The sequence below is a fragment of the Peromyscus maniculatus genome, chromosome 3 (genome assembly GCF_049852395.1).
Source record: "Peromyscus maniculatus bairdii isolate BWxNUB_F1_BW_parent chromosome 3, HU_Pman_BW_mat_3.1, whole genome shotgun sequence".
Lineage (NCBI taxonomy): Eukaryota > Metazoa > Chordata > Mammalia > Rodentia > Cricetidae > Peromyscus > Peromyscus maniculatus.
The window spans coordinates 119708734-119729935 of record NC_134854.1 but is presented as its reverse complement, the minus strand read 5'-3'; the positions used below and the strand labels follow the sequence as shown (position 1 = coordinate 119729935).

Here is a 21202-nt window from a genome sequence, read left to right as displayed (position 1 = left end):
TCACACCCAGCTTTGTTTATGTGAATGCTGGGGGTTGAACTTAGACCTTCACACTTGTACTTTTGATCAGCAAACATTCTATCCATTGAGCTGTCTCCTAGCCCCTTTCCTCCTTGTAAGTTGAATTTTAATGTGGTGATCGAAAACTAACACACGGCTCTATTCTGTTAAAAGCTTATCAAGTATCAGGCACTGGTTTCTCACAGTCCATGAGGCTGAGGTTGTATTTATGACCGCTTTGACAAATGAGGAAGTGGAGGTGTGAATAGAGGAAATCATTTGATGAATATCAAATGGAGTGATCAGACCTAGGGAGACTGGCTCCAGAAACCATATTATTTATTTTTTAGTTTTCTTTCTAGTGAAACAATTACTGTACTCAATTAAGGACTAGGGCCTCTGATGAACATTGCCTTATCATTCCCATAGCTATTACTTCTTGCAGCCTAAAAAAAAAAAAAAAAAAAAAAAAAACAGCTGTCTTCAGTGGGCTTTGTTCATGTGCATGTCTTGAAAACATAGCATTTCCTTCCAGTTCCAGGGATCTTGCAGAAACTGGACACGTCTGTGATTCCCAGATAGTGCTTGTTACTTTTTCCTTGGATAATGTAAAAAAGACATTCAAGACATTTTCTTAGTTCTGCAATTAATTGTAATTAATACACGCATGCACATGTATTGGCCTTGGTGGCACACAGCTATCTATGATCCTGGCACTTGGAGGTAGAGGCAGGAGGATCACAAGTAATGGCAGCCAATCCCACCAGCATGGTGAGACCCTTTCTCAAAAGAGACACCGGGACTTGGGGAGCTGGCTGGCGGGATAAGGGCATCTGCTGCCAAACCTGAGGACGTCAGTTCTGTCCCCTGGACCCACGTGGTGGAAGAAGAGACTCCTGTCAGATGTCCTCTGACATGTCTGCATGCTCCCACACATACAGGGCACACAATAAATAAATGTAGTAAAAACAAATTTAAAGACACTCCGTGTTATACCATTTTCATGAGAGTGCCACAGATAAAACCTAGGTGTGTTCCGGTTACTTGTTGTTACTGTTTTCAGGGTGTTTTTTTATTTATTTTTAATTGACATACGAAGTGCTGGCTTCGTTGTGGTATTTTCATATCTGTGTGTCATTATTTCTTGTTCTCATTTGTCCCCTGTCCTCACCACTGGGCCCTACCCCCTTATTGCTTTTTTCCTTTAAATGAAGCATCTTTGAAGTCATTAAGACACTGAGCTAGGCACCATGCCAGTCAGTACCTCCTGTCCCATAGTAGGACGAGATAGTCTGTCAACATAGAGGACACAGTGGCCCAGCTGGTCAGGCCTCCTGGATAGCAACCCCTTGCTTCCCTAATAACTACTCACCTCTCTGTACTTTAAATAAATGTGCAAATGCAGGTGAGCCAAACATTAGTAACCCAATTAAATAAATGAGTTCCTGCAAGGACATGCGGCGCTGTTTATTTTTGTCTTTCCTCTTACCCCATTTCTTGACCCAGACTTCATATGGTGTGCTCTTTCATTAGCAGACTTGAGAAGCCTGGCCCTGGCATCCCAACCTCACTTTCACCACACTCAGGGTGATGGTGAGTTGCACAATGTCCCCAGAATCTCAATGCCATTTGCATTGAAGCGTGTGAATCTAGAGGCCTCTAAGCTCTCTCAAGAGCCTGGCTATTTATGGAAAGTCATCTGGCCACTTGCAGTAAAATGAGGAATCCATCTGTCCAGGGCTGACTGGGTCTATGCTGAGCATAGTGGTGCAAGCCTTTTAATCCCTGTATTCAGAAGGCAGAGACAGACAAATCTCTGAGTTCCAGGCCAGCCTGGTCTACAGAGCAAGTTCCAGAACCCTGTCTCGAAAAACAACAACAACAACAAAAACCAAACCAAACAAACAAAATCCTTCTCAGAAAGACATTTTATTTACCTGGATTTTGAGATAAGGTCTCACTGTGTAGCCCAGGCTGGCCTTCGACTTCTGCTCTTCCTGCCTCAGCCTCCCCAGTGTTAGGATGACCGTAGTGTGAAGCCATGCCCAGTTTCAGCATAAATTTTTTTAAATAAATAAAAATGTCTTCCAATTACTGTTTCTAATAGTGAGAGACTAGAAATTGCATAAATGTGTTCCAACATGAATTAGTTAAAGAAATAACAAGCCACCCACATGGTAGGGTGTTAACTATACAGATAAGAATATTTGGGCTCTCCTTAACTCACATGGAAATAAGTGTAAATGCTGCTAGACTTTAAATGAATAAATTAAAAGCTACAGAATAGTGAGTACAGTGTGGTTAGACTTAACTGAACTGTTTACTTACCTATATAAAAATGCATCATAGGAAATAGAAGATGTGTAGCATCGTATGCTCCTTTATTAATGCTGGGAGAGATTTGGGGAGGAAGCTTCGGTTTTCACATTATAATCAACACATTTCCTGTACTTAATTTTACAATCCCAGCTGGCTTTTCTAGCTATTTAAACAGGTTAGAATGTGTGTGTGTGTGTGTGTGTGTGTGTGTGTGTGTGTGTGTGTGTGTGTGTGTGTATGTGTGGTGTGTGTGTGTGTGTGTCCATGTGTGAGAGGTGTGAGAGTGTGGGTATGTGTTCCTGTGTAGGTACATGTGTATGCATGTGCTTGTGTACCTGTGTGTGTGTGTGTGTGTGTGTGTGTGTGTACGCGAGGCCAGAGGTTAAGTCAAGAATATTCCTTAATCACTCTCTGTCTTTTGGGGATGAGGGGAGTGTCTTCCACTGAATTTGGATGGGCTGGTCACTGAGCCACAAGGATCCTCAGTCTCCACCTCCTCAGCTCCAGATCTACAGGCCTGCATTACTACATGCAGCTTTCTCCTCTTCTCCTTTCACGAGTGCCAAGGCTCTAGCTCGGGCCCTCTTGCTTGCATGGCAAGTGCTTTACCAGACGAGTCGTTCTCCCAGCCCTGGACTTAGGCTTAAATCAGGAAGACAGATACAAACCCGGGATAGCCGTGAAATGTGTTCATGGGTATCAAGAGAAAGCAAAGATTTTGCTGACTGCTTTCCATCCAAAAACCCTTCTTTCTAGCCAAACTCAATGCAAGTTGAGATTTCTATCTGAATGATCCAGAAAAGCCAAAGATCCGCCGTGAAAGTACAGCTGCCATTGCTTTATTCCTGTTGTCACATATATTAGTTGTGGAAGAGCTGTGTGGTGGGCTGGTGGAGTTTGAACCCTAGACTCAGACAACCGGGCTTCAGCAACATGGCCTTGGCACTAATCTGGCCAAGCCGTTTACGTTTTAAGCCTCTGTCATTGGCCATAGAGAGGGGATAGTAACGTTTCTTCCCTGGTGGATAAGTTAGAATATATGTGAAACATATAGAAGTATCTAGCATAGACACTGTGTTACTGTGTGTACTGTGGCTGTTGTTACTGGAGTGGTCCCTTCTTTCCCTCCCAGTGAGTATCTGAAGCTGAGCCAACATTTACATCTACTGGTTTTGCTTATATGTACATACCTACGAAGTTTATAAATCAGGCCTAGAATGAGATCAACAACAGTAATTAATCATAAAATACAGTTATAGAATACACTGTAGTAAAAGTCATGTGGGTGTGGTCTGTGTGGAAGCCCCTGAGAGCTCAAATGGCAACTAAGTGACTTACATGTGGGGTAGCATATACCGCATGGACACACTTAGACAAAGGGTAGTTCAGGCCCCAGGCAAAACCATATGAGATCTCCTTCTGCATCTCATTAAAACACGCAGTTTAAAACTATGAATTATTTTTACAATTCTGCATTTAAGTTCTTCAGACTGTGATGGCCTGTGATCACTGAAACCCCAGAAAGCAAGCCCTCAGATAAAAGACCGCGGCTCTACTGCTGCATACTAAGCCCCTTAACGGGCTATACATGCCCTCGTTCATCACCTGCAGCTTCCTGCCACACTCTGCGGTCTTCTGTGAGACACACTAGGCTAGACCACACCACTTTTGACATGGTTATCTACTTACTGTCTTGTTTATTTTCCTGTCTCTACCTGTCCTCTGTCACCATGTAAAGGTCTTGATTGGATTCCTTTTGTCTGTCAGTTAAAGAATTAAAAAGTGGGAAAATTCTTGAGCAGGGTTGCAGCATGGAAAAAAATCTCAAATAGAGGAGACAGAATCAGCTGGTGTAGAAAGGCTTTTGTCAGAGGTGAGGACACACACACACACACACACACACACACACACACACACACACACACAGAGCAAGGCACACAGGAAAGACTTCTACAAAGCCAGTGAGCCTCGAATCCAGTCTCTCCGCAAGGGCTGTTGTTTTTAAGGGACTTTGAGGGGAGTTCTTTCGTAATTTAGGGCTGGCCAGCTTGAACAGAGATGGGGTATCTAAGAGATCCACAAGTTTGTCATAAACATATCCCGATCCAGCCCTGAGTATGGCAAGCTGGTCGATGACCAGGGGGCCTTACTGGCCAGAGAGAAAGCCAGCCAGGCCTTTGCTTTAAGCTGCCAGGCTTTTGTCTCAGGTCAGGAGGTTGAGGAAGAAGGCCGCCATCTTGGAAGTTCAGCATCTGTATTGTCTAGTCACGGTCCCTCTCCTTGTCTAACTCCTAGCCCCTTGCTTCCATTGCAGGCCTCTCTCCACCTGGCTTTCCCTCTTGCACATTTTCACTCTCTGTGATCCTCTGCTCCAGAGTCCTGACCTGGAAGCAGTTCCTCCCCTCTCCTCTCCACTGCTACCATCACTTCCTCCAGAGTGTTCTTTGCTTCTGACTCCGGAAGACAATGTTTTCCTTCCAGCATCCGCCTGTGGTGATATATTGTGTCCCCCAATATATTGTGCACCCTAACAAAACTTATCAGGGGTCAGAGAATAGAATAGCCACTAGATTAGACATAGAAACCAGATGGTGGTGGCACACACCTTTAATCCTAGCATTCTGGAGACAGAGATCCATCTGGATCCATCTGGATCTCTGTGAGTTTAAGGCCACACTGGAAACAGAGCCAGGCAGGGTGGCACACACCAGGACTTGAGATGTCATGTCTTTGCTTGGGAAGCACACACGCCTTTAATCCCAGGAAGTAATATGGCAGGACAACGAAATGTATATAAAGCCCAAGGAAACAGAAACTCGAGCTCTTAAGACAAGAGGACCATGGCCGGGAGGTGGTGGCGCACGCCTTCAATCCCAGCACTCGGGAGGCAGAGACAGGCGGATCTTTGTGAGTTCGAGGCCAGCCTGGTCTCCAAAGCGAGTTCCAGGAAAGGCGCAAAGCTACACAGAGAAACCCTGTCTCGAAAAACCAAAAAAAAAAAAAAAAAAAAAAAAAAAAAAAGACAAGAGGACCAGGAACTAGAGGCTTTTAAAAGCAGTTCAGCTGAGATCTGTTCGGGTGAGGACTCAGAAGTTTTCAGTCTGAGGAAGCAAGATCACCTGAGGAACTGGCCAGGTGAGGTATGCAGTGGCTTGTTCTCTCTGATCTTTCAGAATTTACCCCAATATCTAGCGCCAGTTTTGTTTTTATTATTATTAATAAGACCAGTTAGCAATTCATCTTACATCTGCCCCTTCCTAACACATGAACTCTTCTGCTGGTTTTTAATTACAGCATTTTAGTGAGTGCCTATCGGGTGTTTATGGGGGACTGTATGACATTTTAGTGCATGTGTACCATCTATAACAATTAGATCAGGATAAGTGGTCTTCATCCCAGCCCTACACTATTTATGGTAAGAATACTTTAAAATCACTTTAAGAGCTGCCGTGAAGTAGTCAATTACTTTTTCCCAGCCATAGTTACCCTCCTGTGCTACCCAGCAGAAGTCAGTTGTCTTACCAGTCTGCATCCCTCAGCCATCCTCTCTCCATCTTTGCTGCCCCTTCTCTGCGACAGCTGTTCTACCTCTGCTCTCATCCATTTCTGCAATACATTTATTAGTGTTGTTATCATCATCATCATCATCATCATTATTATTATTATTATTGGTGGTGGCAGTGGTGGTACTAGGGCCTTACCTCAGGTACATGCCAGGCAAATGCTCCACTACTGAGCTATACCACCAGGCCCTTTTAATCCACTTTTGAGGTCCAGTTTCATCATCATCTCCCTGCTGCTGGCGCTTAGACAAAATTCCATAACAGGCCCTCAGTAATTACATATCAAGTGAACAAAATAGATGTAACTTATACGGTAAGATAAATGGATCAGACTGCAAAATGGGCCTGCGAAGGAATCACGTCAATCTGAAAAGCAATTCTGAGTAGCACCCATAAAATTAGTCATTTTCAACCTTCAATCTTACCTCAATTTCACTACCAAACAGGAGCCTATTGTTTCTAAATTCAATTTTCTAGGGTGGATACTGTACTGGGAACCTTGAAATCCAATTCAGTGAAGCTCTAGGAATACAATTTTAGCAGTGTGTGATGGGGTGGGGCCAGAGGTCTCCGTGTGTCTGCCATGCTTCTTGATGCGGCATTCGCTGGTGAGCATCTTTGGAGACATTTGGGAGAACTACAAAATCAGCCACAGGGCTCCTTCTGCTCTTGGAGCTAGGTATGGTTCTCTATGCAAATGAGCCATCGGCTTCCGATTGCTCTAGGACAGACAGGTGTTGAGCATACACGAAGAGAGTCCACTAAGTATGGAGCTTCATTTTAGCCAAATCTTCCAAAACGTCTCCACGCTGACCATCAGCTCAACTGCCCTGGCTGTAATTAGCTTCCCTTTTTCTTGTCGTAAGGCCCAGAGTTACCACAGCATACAGCAACTCAGGGGTAGAAAGGAAAACAGAAAAAAATGAGTCTCCCAAAAGTCAATAACATTGAGTATGCCAGTGTATATGCCTTTAATGCCAGCACTCATGATGGGCTGCAGAGTAAGGCCCTATCTCTGGGGGTGGGGGTTAAAAGGGAATGTTTGAATATTTAGTACAGGTTTGTTCATGGCTAGGAGGCTTTCCTTTAGTTCATGTTCATGGAAAGACTGTTACTATCCTAACCGATGGCACTTTAAGAAAAAGGGCTGAGAGCTAGGATGCTGGCACCTTGAGTCAAGTACTCGTTGCACAAGCGTGAGGTCATGAGTTCAGACCCCTTGAACCCTCGAAAAGCTCGATGCAGTAGCTCATGTCTGTAACATTGCCACTCCTAAGGGCCAGGGGAGGCAGAGATGGAACCTCATGTCAGATAAGCGAACGAGAGACCCTCCGTGAAAAAAAAATATAAGGTAAAAGGCAAGAGCCAAACCTGTGATTACCCTCCACACATGTACCGTGACACATGCCATGACGTGTTCAACTCCACACACACACACACACACACACACACACACACACACACACACACACACTGAAAGTAAGAAAGGAAGGAAGGAAGAGAGAAAGAAAATTAAAGAGCACTTAAAATCAGGCATGGTGGACCACTCCATTATACTAGCACTTGGAAGGTGGAGGCCAGAGGATCAAGGCTTCAGGGTCACCCTATCAGTCTACATAGTGATTTCAAGGCCATCCTGGGTTACATGACACCCAGTCACAAACAAACAAAAACCAAAAATGAGAGAGGGGTTAGAGTCCACATTACTTAACTGAACACGAAGCACGTTTCTTTCTACCCAGTCCATGACTGCCAGGGGCACACTTGTGGTTCTTGTCATGGGGTTACTCCCCAGAACTCCGAATAGTACAAAGCCCCCACTGAATTGAGCATTTGGCATTTGAGAAAATTACAAATGTGAATTCATATGTGTGTGCTTCCTTCTCAACTCATTTTAAGATTAAGAAGTCATTGAAAGGCGCAGTAGCAGCGACCGAATCTGGCAGGCAGGACGGTTGGGTGTGTTCTCCTAACACCCAGCCATCTAAACACCGGTGTTTACCAAGTGAGGTCCTAAAGCAAACATCAGAGCTGGTTTGAAGACCAGCCAGTCCACAAGGAACAAAGAAATCTAAGGCTGGGTTCTGAAGGACTGTGGGAAGGTCTGTAATAAATACTTCACCTTTCCCTGTTTCATGTGGGTTTGTGGGGTTTCCCTGTCTGTTTGTCTGGCATGGACACTGTGCTTGTTTTCAATGCTGTGTTCAGATGCCTGTTCCCTCTGGCAGCCGCAAGTGTGGGGATGAGTTCTCACGACAGGAGGAGCGTGTTTGACACCTGCCATGTGGACCACAGTCCTCGGGGCCTTTCCCCACCCTGCGCTGCCGTTTGTCTGGTGGAAGGACATGTAATTGTTCCCTCTTTGCAAAGATAAAAACCCAAAGCCCAGCATTGTGAAAGGGTGTGGCCATAAAGCAGAAGATAAAATACCCCCCAGCAACTAGCCAGCCTTTTTTTTTTAAACAGATGTTGAATTATTTGTCCATTGGTATATTGCTGGCCCACGGAGGAACTCAAATATTTGCTGAATAAATTGGGAAGAGACTCTCAAAATTCAGTTGGGAAGGCCTGTGTTTCATAATAGTGTGATTTAATATGAACTATTATAAAACATTTATAGTCCATACTGATACTTTGGGGATACCATGATCTCAGACATTGGCTATAAGAATTGTATGGCAGCCAGCTATGGTGGCACACGCCTTTAATCCCAGCGCATGGAAGGCAGGGCAGATTACTGTGAGTTCGAGGCCATCCTAGTCTACACAGAGTTCTAGGTTCTCTTTCTTTGTCCATCTGTCCTGTCAACCCACCCATCTAACCTCTCTGTGTGCTGTTTTTGTCTGTTGGTTTGCTTTGGGGTTTTTGTTTGATTTTTGTTTTGGTTTTTCGAGACTCTGTCTCTCCAGGCTGGCCCAGAATTATTGATGCTCCTGCCTCAGTCTCTCCAGGGCTGGAATTACTGTGAAGGGCCACCATCCCTGGATCTGCCCTCTGTTGTTTGAAGCTATTCTAGAAGCTGATGTGATCTACCATTCTGCAACACTTCAGGAGTTTAGGAGCCCTGGTTTGGGGACTGTGAGGGCTCCTATCCTGTTTTTCAGAAACTGAATCAGAGACATCCATGTCATATAATTAAGTAGGCAAAGTGAAGGCTGTCTCATGGGGGCAAATTACAATGTAGATTCATTAATAAATCAAAGTATTCTTGTCAGGAAAACACATTTAATTGGCTTCATATGACATAACTAAATTTGCAAAGAGCATGTTATAATTCCTACCTTAGAAAAGTAGGATTTTCTCCTGAAGTCGGTAATTCCTGGGTGGACACCAGCCAAGATGGGTTTTCACTCCCTGGAAAAACGGAGCATACTTTGGCTTCAGTCAGGACATGGGGGAGGTGGGTGGAGAGGGGTTTGGATTATGCAACCGTGAATCCCAGCTTCACCATTGGCAGGCGGTGACTCTGAGCCACAGTGCACCTCCTTATTCTGAACTTGCTCCCTCACCTGTGAAGCAGGCCTGAGACCTTAGCTTTTCACAGGCTGATCCTAAGGAGCCAACAGATCAGCATGTAGGAAAAGTTCTCAGTGTGAGCAGGAAGTACTAAGTCATGGTTTCTTTCTTTCTTTTTTCCTTTTGAAAATTTTCATGCGTGTGAGTGTTTGTCTGTGTGTATACCTGTGCACTGTGTGCATGCAGTGCCCATGGAGGGCGGAAGAGGCAATCTGAGCCCCTGGAACTGAAGAGGGTGTGGGCAACCATGTGGATGCTGGGAATTGAACCTGGGTCCTCCAGAAGAGTAGCCTTAGCCTCCTGTAACTGCTGAGCCATCTCTCCAGCTCCCAGGCACGGTGTATTGTTTCTGTTGTCACCAGCATTCTCCATGTCATGACGTGTCCTCATGTATTAGGTACCTGAGCATATACAACCACAATTAAGATACGATTAGTTATATTTTTTGATAAAATGTCTGACAAAAGTAATTTAAGGGAGGAAGGGATTATTTTGGCTCACAGTTTGAAGATAATCAGTCAGTCATGGGAGGAAAGCATGGTGACAGGAGCGTGCCTCACTTTCTCCTTTTCATTTAGTCAGGACTCCAACTCATGGAATGTTTTATGTGCTGTTCAGATAGATGGGCAGGTGAGTGGATGAGTGGGTGGGTGGATGGATGTGGATGGATGGATGGATGGATGGATGGATGGATGGATGGATGGATGGATGGGTGGGTGGATGGTGGGGTGGATGGATGGTTGAATGGAGTGCCTATCTGATGGAGGCACAGTAGTCCTGAAAACAAAAGTTATCTTTGTATATTTACTTTTGTAAAAAACATCCAGTTAGACAGGGCAGTAACTTTAGCAGGGAACATTTTTCACTCAAAGGCTTAGTTTTAACATCAGGACCATAACTTTCTCCTGATTCATCCCTTTCTCCCTGTAATCATCTCTGATTATCTTGTAAGCACCTTGCACTTTTTTATTTAAATGACTAGTTTTCTATCAGAATGCTCTCCTACTACAAATTCAAATTGTCGTTGTAAATTGGTGCCGGGCTGTGTTTAAGCAATTAGAAGGCGGTAATTAAAGCCTGCTGTGTATGTAATCTTCCATGTGTAAGGGTGAGGACAGAAGCTGGGCACCTGGTTCTCACTGTTTCATAATGGTTATTCGTCTCTTCCTCAGTTGTCTCCGCTTGGGTATCAGATGTGGGTGCCTTAGAAGCTGCATGCTTATTAGCAGTTCCTGACCTATTTAGGCTCCCGGTCTCTCTTGCATGCATAACTCACTCTTTGGCCGAGCTCACCACACCTCCAATTTCCAGAGCAGACTCATAAACATTCACTCCCTTGCTTTGAAAATGTGTTGGCGCAAGAGCTTATAAAGAAGGTTCAGATTTGGTGGAATGATGAGCCAGTCTAACCTTTGACTGGGTGATAGCTTTCTCTACCAGAAATACAGTGGGACTCCACCCTCAGGTTGTGGGGAGGGGTGATAGTGAGAATGAAAGCAGAAGAAAGGGGAACACACAGTCTGCTGACATTGTGCATCAGGTAGGACACTGTCATCAAAAGCTTAGTTTTGGGCTGGAGAGATGGCTCAAAGGTTCAGAGTATGTACTGCTCTTGCAGAGGACCTGGGGACCACATCAAGCAGCTCACAGCTACCTGTATTTTCAGCTCCAAAGGACCTCATGCCTCCAGCTCCCTCCAGCAGTTGTACTCCCGTGCACACAGCTGCATACAAACACACATGCACACATAGAATTAAAATAAAATCTTAAAAAAAAAAGTTTAGCTTTTAAAAAATTGAGGAGTGGAAGTGATTAACTATATTGTAATTGAAAAGTAAAGCAATGATAATAAAGTAAAAGAAAACATTGAAGGGGGTCTGGGGAGATGGCTCAGTCGGTAAATTGCGTGCTATGCAAGCCTAAAGACCTGAGTTCCATTCCTAGAACATATATTTAAAATATCTATCCTGGCCTGGTGATACATGTGTGTAATCTCAGGGCTGGGGAAGTGGAGACAGGAGGATCCTTGGGACGCTTTCATCAGCCAACCTAGTAATTGGCTAGCCTTGGCTCTACCCCCGTCCCCCCCCACACACCCTTTAGAGACGCTGCTTTTAAAAACAAGGTGGCAGCAATCCTGAGGTAGAAAATTCCTGAGGTTGACCTCTGGATTCCACATGCACATTCACACACACACACACACACACACACACACACACACACACAAATATATATATGTGCACAAAAAATACAGAGAAACTCATTCAAAAATACTTACCTTGCCAATATCTCTTGGGTGATGGGAACTACCTAGGTGATAGGCGTGCAGTATTGAGTGAAGCAAACATCTCTTAATGTGATGACCCACAGTTCACAACTTGTGTGTGTGTGTGTGATCCACTGTCCTGGCTCAGATCTCTCTCTGGTTCCAATGTTTGAACTGTTTTTATTCTTCTGTTTTCTGACCGAAGGTCCTATCTAGGATCACACACTGTCCTTATTCTACAGTCCCTTCTACACCCAAGCCCTGGGGTCCAGTTTTCCTGTGGCTTTTACTACCAGGACATTTGAAGAGAACAGGCAGATTGCCTTGGAAAATGTCTGTCCACGATTTGTTTAACTCTTGAGTTTCAAACACATACCAGGCTGGGTGTGTCTCCAAATCACCTGAAACCGGGTGAAAGCTTAGAAACCCACACGCTGCCCTCCTTCAATGAGCCTGGCCCATGCATCCTTTCTCAGATCCCCAAGTCTTCTACTACATACCCAAGACTGAAGACCACAGGTCTGGTAATGTCCCCACTGTAGGGATACTACAGAAATACTGTTGTGCCCTTCAGGATGTCTCACAGGAGGCAAACAGTACCAGTACATCTCACTTAGAATTGAACTGATGTCTGCTGGGCTTCTCTACTGTGAAGCTACCTTGTCCCCTTATAATAAACAAATCGCCTGGAGTTGATACTTGGAGACGGTTTGTCCTCTTTCCCCACAGTCCTGGCCAACCATCCGTGACCTTTCCCCAGGCAGTTGATAATGTGATCACCTTCGATGGCGATTTTGAATTCTGACACCTTCAACCTTCAGCTAAAGGGCAACTTTTTCTTCTGCTCCATCTTTACCATTTCAAATATTTCTAAGTGATCTGCATAGGCTCATGAGCTCCTCCCTATTCAATCTGTTGCTACCTAGTCCTGTCATTCATTTCGATGCTCACATCCCTCCCCCTGTGGCTAACGGAATTCCCTCTAAGTTGGATTCTATGTCCCTTTGGTTTGTCCCATCACTTGCTCACTATTTGTTTGGCTTTATTTTTTGGAAAAGGGTCTACCTATGTAGACCAGGCTGAGCACTAACCTCTGATTCTCTTGCCTCTACCTCTGGTCTCCCAAGATCTGAGAGGACAGACCTGTTGCCACCACCTGCCAGTCTGCATCCTTTGCACACTTCCTTACTTTCTGATACAGTAGGACAAGCCCAGGATGGCCTTGCATTTTCATTGCCATGGCTTTGGAATCAACCATTTTTCCTCTCAGTGAAGAATAGGATCTTGTTTCTTTTAAGTGAATTGTAATCGCATTCTAAGAACAGACTTTCAAGTCCTCTGTCTGCCTTCAACTGAAAGTAAACTTTACTCACTAGTCAGGGCTTCCCCTGAGGGGGAAACATGATCTAATTTACCCTTCTTTCTCATGTCTATTGCCAAAGTTCATCTGCATTATCTAGAGTTGACAGCAGGGCCCTAATTCATGTACCCTCCCCTCCTCCTTCCCCCTCCTCTTCCTCTTTTCCTCCCTCCCCATTCCTATCTCCACTGTGATCAAGTTTCTGAGACGCTGTCTGCAGATACTTTGGTCATGATGCTCGTGTCTTTGCAATTAGGGCACACGCCCATAGAACCTCCACTCTGGTTTCCTTGTGATACATTTGACTTCTTCAGATTATCCTTCTGTCGTTCTTCTTTTCGTCCTCCAAAGTCCATGAAGTGTGCAGGCCAGTTTCTCTTGTGTTCTTACTGTACAGGAAGCCAAGGAGGCTAGAAGAGTAAACGTCTTTTCGGAATCTGACATTTCTCTGTATCTTGTCTCCAGACTGTGCGACTGGAACCACTGTTCACACACTCCACCTACAGTGTTCATAGGTGTAGCCTGGTTAATATCCTCACAGTTCGAAAAGAGGAGTTTTTTACTCCAAGTTAAAGATTAAGCAAAGCAAGTATACAATGAATCCACAAACACAAGAAACACTCCTTACTAAAAGCAGACTCTATACCCTCATCACCTCAGTGTTCTGCACATATTCTACAAATAGTACCGAACACCTACTGTATACCGGGAGCAAGGGGTAGATCCTGGGTCCTGAAGATAATGCAGTTGCCAAAATAGCTAAAATTCCATGTCCTTGATGGCACATGAGGTGTGTAATGTATCAGAAGGTGTAAATAGTCGCCACATGCAGTGTGCGGGGAAAGATGGAGGATGGTGTTGCTGTTGGAGAAGATGGAGGGAAGCTGTGATAAGACTGGGAATTTTGCTTGTTTTGTGACTTTATATTGAAGTATCAGTACACAGAGCAAAGTGCATAGAACCTACGTGCATGGCTCGGTGAAAATCCACAAGTAGGACACGGTAGTGTAACCAGTGCCAGTATCAAAGCAGAAGACCATAATGGCCACTAAGATGCCCCTGGTGTATTCCTTCCCAGTTTTGAATCTCTTCCCAACTCAATCTGTTAACCAAAATTTTAGCTAATCATGTCCTCTACAGGGCAGGAGTCACTCAGGTGCCTTCTCTAGCTCCCTGACTTCTGTTGCTGAGATTCATCAGATCCTTGTACATAGTTGCTGCCCACAGCTTATTCACTTTCACTGTGCACAAGAGTCCACAATATCACTATGCCATAGTTTATCCACTGATGGGTGTCTGGCAGCTTGCACCCTGGCTGTTATCAACAGCACTTCCATGAAGATGCTAATGACTGTTTTGTAATGGGCACACGCACATATGTCTGTGACATGTGTCCCTAGGATTGTTATATATTATGTACCTAGACCATAAGGCATATAATGTGTGTTAAGGTTTAGTAGACCTTGCCCAAAAGTTGGTCTAAGCCCAGCTTACAGTCACCCAGCAGTCGCAGAGGACTGTAGTGTATTCAGCACACAGTGAACTCAGGTGCATCCCATTTGATGCAAAGAACTGCACCAGAGTGTTACTGGAGACGGTCTTACCACCTGCCTGGAAACAGAAGTCAAGCGACAAAAGGTTACTGACACTGTTAACTTTTATAAAGCATCCTGTGCAATGATGGTCACCAGACAAGTAAAAGGATGCAAAAGAGGCCTCTGATCAAGGAAAGTATGAAATATGAAGTATTGATTCTAGCCTACAGTTTGATGACCTTCCTAGCACAGACTCTGTTTACAACCATTACTGAGCAGTTTCTGGAGAAGCACGCTGCGGTTTCAAACTGGAAGACAAGTAGGGTACTTTTTTTTTTTTAACTTGACAAGATTATTTTCAAATTAAAAAAAAAAAAAAAGGTAGAGAATAATGCCAAGGATTAATAGGGAAAAATAATGCCTTTATCTTACCAGCTATATAGTGAACATTGAGTCAATTTTATGGAATAACAGAATTTGACAAAGTATCCCAGAATAAAGCAGGTAAGATAGAAAAAGATGTAATTTCATGTGAAACTTGAGGTGACATTTGGTGCATGACTATAATCCCAGCACTTGGGATGTGGAGGCAGGAGGATCAGGAGTTCAAGATTCCTTGGCTGTGTAGGAAGTTGGAGGGCATCAATTTCACTAAGTTTTCTAGATTGTTAAGTGAAATTGGTGCTTATTTCCCCTGGTGATTTGAATGTTATTGGCCCCCATAAGCCCATAGGGAGTGGCACTATTAGAAGGTGTGGCTTTGTTGGAGTAGGTGTGGCCTTATTGGAGGAAGTGCATCACTGTGGGGTGGGCTTTAACTATGCCCAGTGACACAGTTCACTTCCTGTTGCCTGCAGATCAAGATGTAGAACTCTCAGCTCCTCCCCAGCACCATGTCTGCCTGCTGTACTCTGCCATGTCCCACCATGATGGCAATAGACCAAACCTCTGAAACTATAAGCCACCCCAATTAATGTTTTCCTTTATAAGAGTTGCCATGGTTATGGTGTCTCTTCAAAGCAATAGAAAATCTAACTGAGACATTCCCATTTTCAGATGAGGAACTGAGTTTTAGAAAAAGTAAGTCACCCAAATCCCATGCTTCTTTGGGCAATCGAGAGGGAGATAGGTTCTAGTACAATCTGACGTCACAGGCCAGGGGAGCAGCAGGTCCAAGTTGAAGAGATGGAAGGACACAGTACATACCCAACTGACCACTGGGGTGTACACAGTGCTGGAACTACACAGCTTCTCAAACAGAAAGGGGACTTAGTGTCATGGCCAATAGAATGCAATGATAAAGGCTTACACAGGTGAGTGGTCACATTTGCAGCATTACCTCACACTTCTCTACTTAGTGGGGCTGGAGGTGTGACTTAGTGGTAGAGTACTTGCCGGACATGCACAAGACCCAAGAAGTCCCATGCTGGCACCACTAAATAAATAAATAAAAGATTTCTTAGTTACCCAAAAGTATTTTACTAATTTAATGTCATGTATAAAAAGACATACATTTCCCTAAGATGGAAATGTTAGTGAGTATGTCTGATAGCCAATGTTGGTGAAGATTCCCTGGGTGACATGCATGTGTGACAATGCACCTAGCTGTCTGGACACGATGGCACATATCTGTAATCCCAGAATTTGAGAGACTGAAGCAGGGTAATCACAAATCAAGATCCTGTCTCCACAAAACAAAACCTCAAACAGAAATGAGCAAAAAACAATCAGCCTGTGCTCTGGGGTTGGTTCATTTTGCTGTATCTCTCTCAATTGTAAAAACTCACATAGAGTAAGTGATGAAATCGGAGTTATCTTTAAGTAAGACAATACATAGACATAATTAGATGCTACGAGAAGCAGAGTTAGTGTAAAACTAAATTTAGTTTGGCCAATATAAAGCAGTCAGTCCACAAATATGAGCTTAGTTTCTCTTAAAAGCTAAAGCAAGATAGTATTCAGGCCAGTACATAGCTCACCACGGCCATTAAGATTTCAACAAAGCAGGAAGGAACATAGGCAGCTTGGGTACTGAGGCTTGGAAACTTCTCCCATGGGTCCTCATAAAGGGCTATTATATGATGTAATCAACAATGTCCTCAATAACCACCTGGGGTTATTAAAATAATGACTCCTGAGTGTTGCTGCACCGGATTTCAACCGAAGCCAGTGGAGTAATGCTAAAGCATAGATTCCCCCAAAAGCTGTTTTATCTAGGATAGCCCCTAGGGTGACTCTGGATTAGCTGAGGAATAAAACATTGGAAATCTGGAGCAACAGTCCTTAACTAGGGTTAGTCTTGTCCCCTAGGGGGGCATCTGGCAGTGTGTAGAGACAATTTTAGCTGTCACAGGTAGGGAAAGGATGTTGTCCACATCCAGTAAGTAGACCAGATGCTGCTCAGTGTCCTAGATGGGACAGTGCTCACAGGAGTCAGGGGCTCCAGGCTTGTAATCTAGAGCAGATTCAACTTTTTCTGTCCATGACACCTTTTTGCCCAAGAAATTTTTATTTGACCCAGGGTGTATAAAATAACTTCGCACATCATACATTAACATACATTTATTTTAGAGCAGTTCTTTGGTATTGTGAGTAATTTTACCATTTATTAAGGATGAAAGCAAATTTGCATACTAATGAGATGGATACATTTGTTCATTTTACATAAAAAATAAATAAATCTTGGCTGAGTATTTGGCACTGCTGACGGACATTTTGATTTTATAATCCCCAGTGCTGGGAATGGGGCTTTGTACATATTTACTGGACAAAATGACATAAGTATGCTTAGGGTCACTTTGGAAACTGTTGGAATTTCTGACCTAATCTCAAGCCCAAATTCACTGAATGATTTTTTTTTTTAAATAAATGCAGTTCAGATCAGCAACACAAGCAACAATTTTTACAGTGTTTCTTTTTTCTTGAAAATAAATGTGTGTGGTGTATTATGTGTGTTGCACATGTTCAATGAGTGTGGCATTCTCTCCTCTACCATGTCGTTCCCACAGAAGAAGCTCTGGTTGTTAGGCTTGGTGGCAGGTGCATTTACCCACAGCCAGCTTGCCTGCCCCTTTCCTTTTCTGTTACCATATGAGGTCTTTAGCCCAGGCTAGCAGACTAGTCTCCAACTTGCCATGGAGCCCAGGGTGGTCTTGACTTCCTGAACCTCTTGCTTCCACTTCCAGTGCTGGCTGGGATTACAGGCTTTGACACCGTGCTTGGTTCTCAAAAGTCAAATTTGAAACATCATTTAGTTATTCTTTGACAATTTCTTTACACATATACAATGTGTCTTGATCCTGTCGACCCCCAGGTTCCCCCTCTCACTTTCTCTGGATGTTCCCCAACAGGTCCCTTTCCCATATCCATGTATCTGTCTTAGTCACTGTTCTCTTGCTGCGAAGAAACACCATGACCCAGGCAACTTATAAAATAAAGCATTCAATTGGGAGCTTGCTTAGAGTTTCAGAGGGGGAGTCCACGACCATCATGGCAGCAGGCAGGCAGGCATGGTTCTGGAGAAGTAGAATATTATTCACAGACAGGAGGCAGAGAGACTGGTCCTGGTGTGAACTTTGGAAACCTGAAAGCCCACCCCCAGGGATACACCTCCTTCAACAAGGCCACACCTCCCAGTCCTTCCTAAACCAACTGGGAACCAAGCATTCAAATATTAGCTGATGGGGCCATTCTCATTCAAACCACATCCTCTCCTTTTTTTTTTTTTTTTTTTTTTTTTTTGGTCACCCCTGTGCTTCTTTTCATTTTTGCTTTTACCCGTGAGTCTAATTAGCGCTGCCTGCTGCAATGTTGACTGATTTTGCCTTGACCTTGTGGAAGTCTTCTGCTGGTACCCACAGCTGCTGTCAGTTCCTGATGGCAATAGTCATGCTGCTAGAATAAGGTTAGACATGACCAATTATCAGATATTGATTTATTGATTTGTTCAGAGATTGACTGAGCACTGCTTGTACTGCCTATTTGCCAAGCATGACTTCGCTTGCTACCTGGACCAGAATGACCTGGAGGAATAGCTGAAACAATGGGCCATTGCCCTTAACAACCTGTTGGCTGCCATGAACCGTTCTGTAAAATCTCACCTGCTTTCCCAGTCCACCTTGTGGTTTTAGAGTATAAATTGAGAGTGCAAACCGGACCTGGCAGTGAAGCCTTTCAGGAGCTGCCCTGGCTTCAGCTCACCAGGGACATCTCTTCTCTTCCACTCTCACTGGTGTCAGAGTGCTTAATCCAGAAGGATTCCCGAGACAATATCATGTCGAGAACCCAGGATTTCACAGCATTCCTCCCCATCCTCTGGCTCATTCCACCCCTCATCCATGACCGAGCATCAATTTTTAAAATAAAACATCTTTCCCCAATGCAATTCATAGATCTACCTATTTGATAATTACACCCTCCAAAAGGATAGTAGGGAACTATTAGAAGTCTTTGTTTTCTGTAATTAAGCCATTATGTTTGTATAAGAGCAGAAAATTTGACCTATTCAGCAAATACACTGTAGTTTATAATATCCAGTCGTCTCTGGTCTGAGCTGAGGTGTTTCAGTGTCTGTTGGTGTCACGTGGTTTGTGTTGTGTAATCCCAAGGCTTCCGTCAAGTCCTGTGATCCTGTGATTCAAAGCAAGCCAGCACTGACAGGAGCACCTCAGATTCATTACACATTTGAGTTGAATTATGTTTTAGTCATTGTGCTTTCAGAAACCTTCCATCTCTGCCGAATTTTTCATCACCCCCATTTTCAATTGCACATCCCCATAGGACAGCAAACAGCTGACAGTTTAAGGTGCTGTGGTCCAGAAGAGTGAGTGAACAATGTATCCCAAAGAGGAAATACTGGCTCATGCACTCAGAGGCTGTAGGCAGATGTGGTAGTAGAAGGTCTGACCTGCTATAAGCACAGTAAACTCTAGTGAGCTGGAACTAGCACATTGCCTAGGAGAATCGCTCTGCAAAGAAATCAAGCTTGTCTATCCTACCAGTCTGGCTTTATGGATAACAGCATACTCATCTCTGAGTTGGCAGATTTTTCTGTGTTTATGTGTTTTCAGAAAAAACCTGGCAATCTCCAGGGAGCAGCGTGCATGTATTGGCTTGTGTCTTTGTCACATCTGTTCACTGCAGTTGGCTGTCTTAGAGACAAAGCACACTGAGAGCATCCTACCTAGCGTCTATGTCATCATTGTCTGCAATGTCTGAGTTCCAACTAGACTGGGAAGTCAGCCCCACTCAGGAGTGGAAATGACTGAGTACCAGTGTGAAGAAGACTTTTTGTGTGTGGTCATTCGTCCCATCTGGGTCATATCTTCCCAGCTTTGTCTCTAGCAACAGAAAACTTTCTTCCCTTGGTTCTAATTTTTAAAAGCCCTGAAAAGGTATCTGGACCAGTTTCTATAATTTGCCCCCAATAATGATGATGACATTTCCAGAACAGCCAAAAGAGAGAGAAGTAATTTTCAAAGGAGTATTACTTGTCAGGCAAGACAGAATGATGTCCACTAGTCCAGGAAAATGGAATATTCTTCTTCTCTTAAACAAGATTTAAAACTTTACTATGAGATCATTTCAAACTCATACGAGAGCTAGAAGAACAGCACAAAGCATAAAATATGTGTTTGCCAAACATAATTTTTTAATGGTGTGCAACATCCACATTTATACATTCTCCATGCCCTGTATACAGTTTTTAGTTGAGCCCCTCAAGAGTAAGCTATAAATAATAACAGTTAACCCCTAAGAATGCCACTGTGTATTTCTCACGATCAGGGGCAAATCTTACATAGCTACATTACTGTGATCCAACTTAGAACATTTGGACCCATAATGGTGCCTAGTACACAATCCATCATCCCACCCTCCTCACCTTCCCCCTTGATCCAGGATAACACACTTCATTCAGTCGTTGTGACCCTGTGGTCTCCATCACTTGGACATTCAGTGTAGTGGTGTTATGTGTAGGCAGGATGTTTTCTAGGATGGCCTTCAGTTTGTTTGTGTTTCATGAATGGTTCCTCACTATTCAGTCTAGTGATTTTGTTTGTTTGTTTGTTTGTTTGTTTGTCTTTTGAGACAGGGTCTCTCTCTACATAGCCCTGGCTGTCTGGGTACTCACTATGTAAAATAAGATGGCCTCAAATTCACAGAGATCTGTCCTCCTCTGCCTCCTGAGTGCTGGGATTAAAGGTGTAATTTATTTTTGACAGGAATTCTACATCATGGTATACTGAAGACAGCTTGGATTAGTTCCTGAGAACCAATTCTCACATAGATTTTAAACCCCAAGTTCTGTGAAGTTATATTTGTCACTTGCAATAGGCCCTGACGGGAACACGTTACCTCAGAGAAATCAGCTAACACTGGAGCTGGGAGCTTCTCCTAACCCTTGGGTTGCAGTTGTAAGATACCTACACTTACTGGCACAGCACACGTGTGTGTGTGTGTGTGTGTGTGTGTGTGTGTGTGTGTGTGTGTGTGTGTGTTCCCATCCTAAGTGCACAGCATCAGAAGGCGCTTGCTACTTGCTATTTTTCTCTTCTGATGTTGGCATCCTTGTTATCCCGGGTTGAGATAAGATCTACCTGGTTCTCTCCATATTCCCCTTTGGACTTGATGAGTGATGTATGAA

The 21202-nt window shown here is 43.9% G+C and overlaps 1 protein-coding gene across 8 annotated transcripts in view; it reads left to right on the top strand.

Moving 5' to 3' along the window:
* The window catches only part of Frmd4b (FERM domain containing 4B), a 338430-nt gene that overhangs the window by 247125 nt on the left and 70103 nt on the right, over positions 1 to 21202 (top strand). The gene's annotated exons all lie outside the window — the stretch shown is intronic.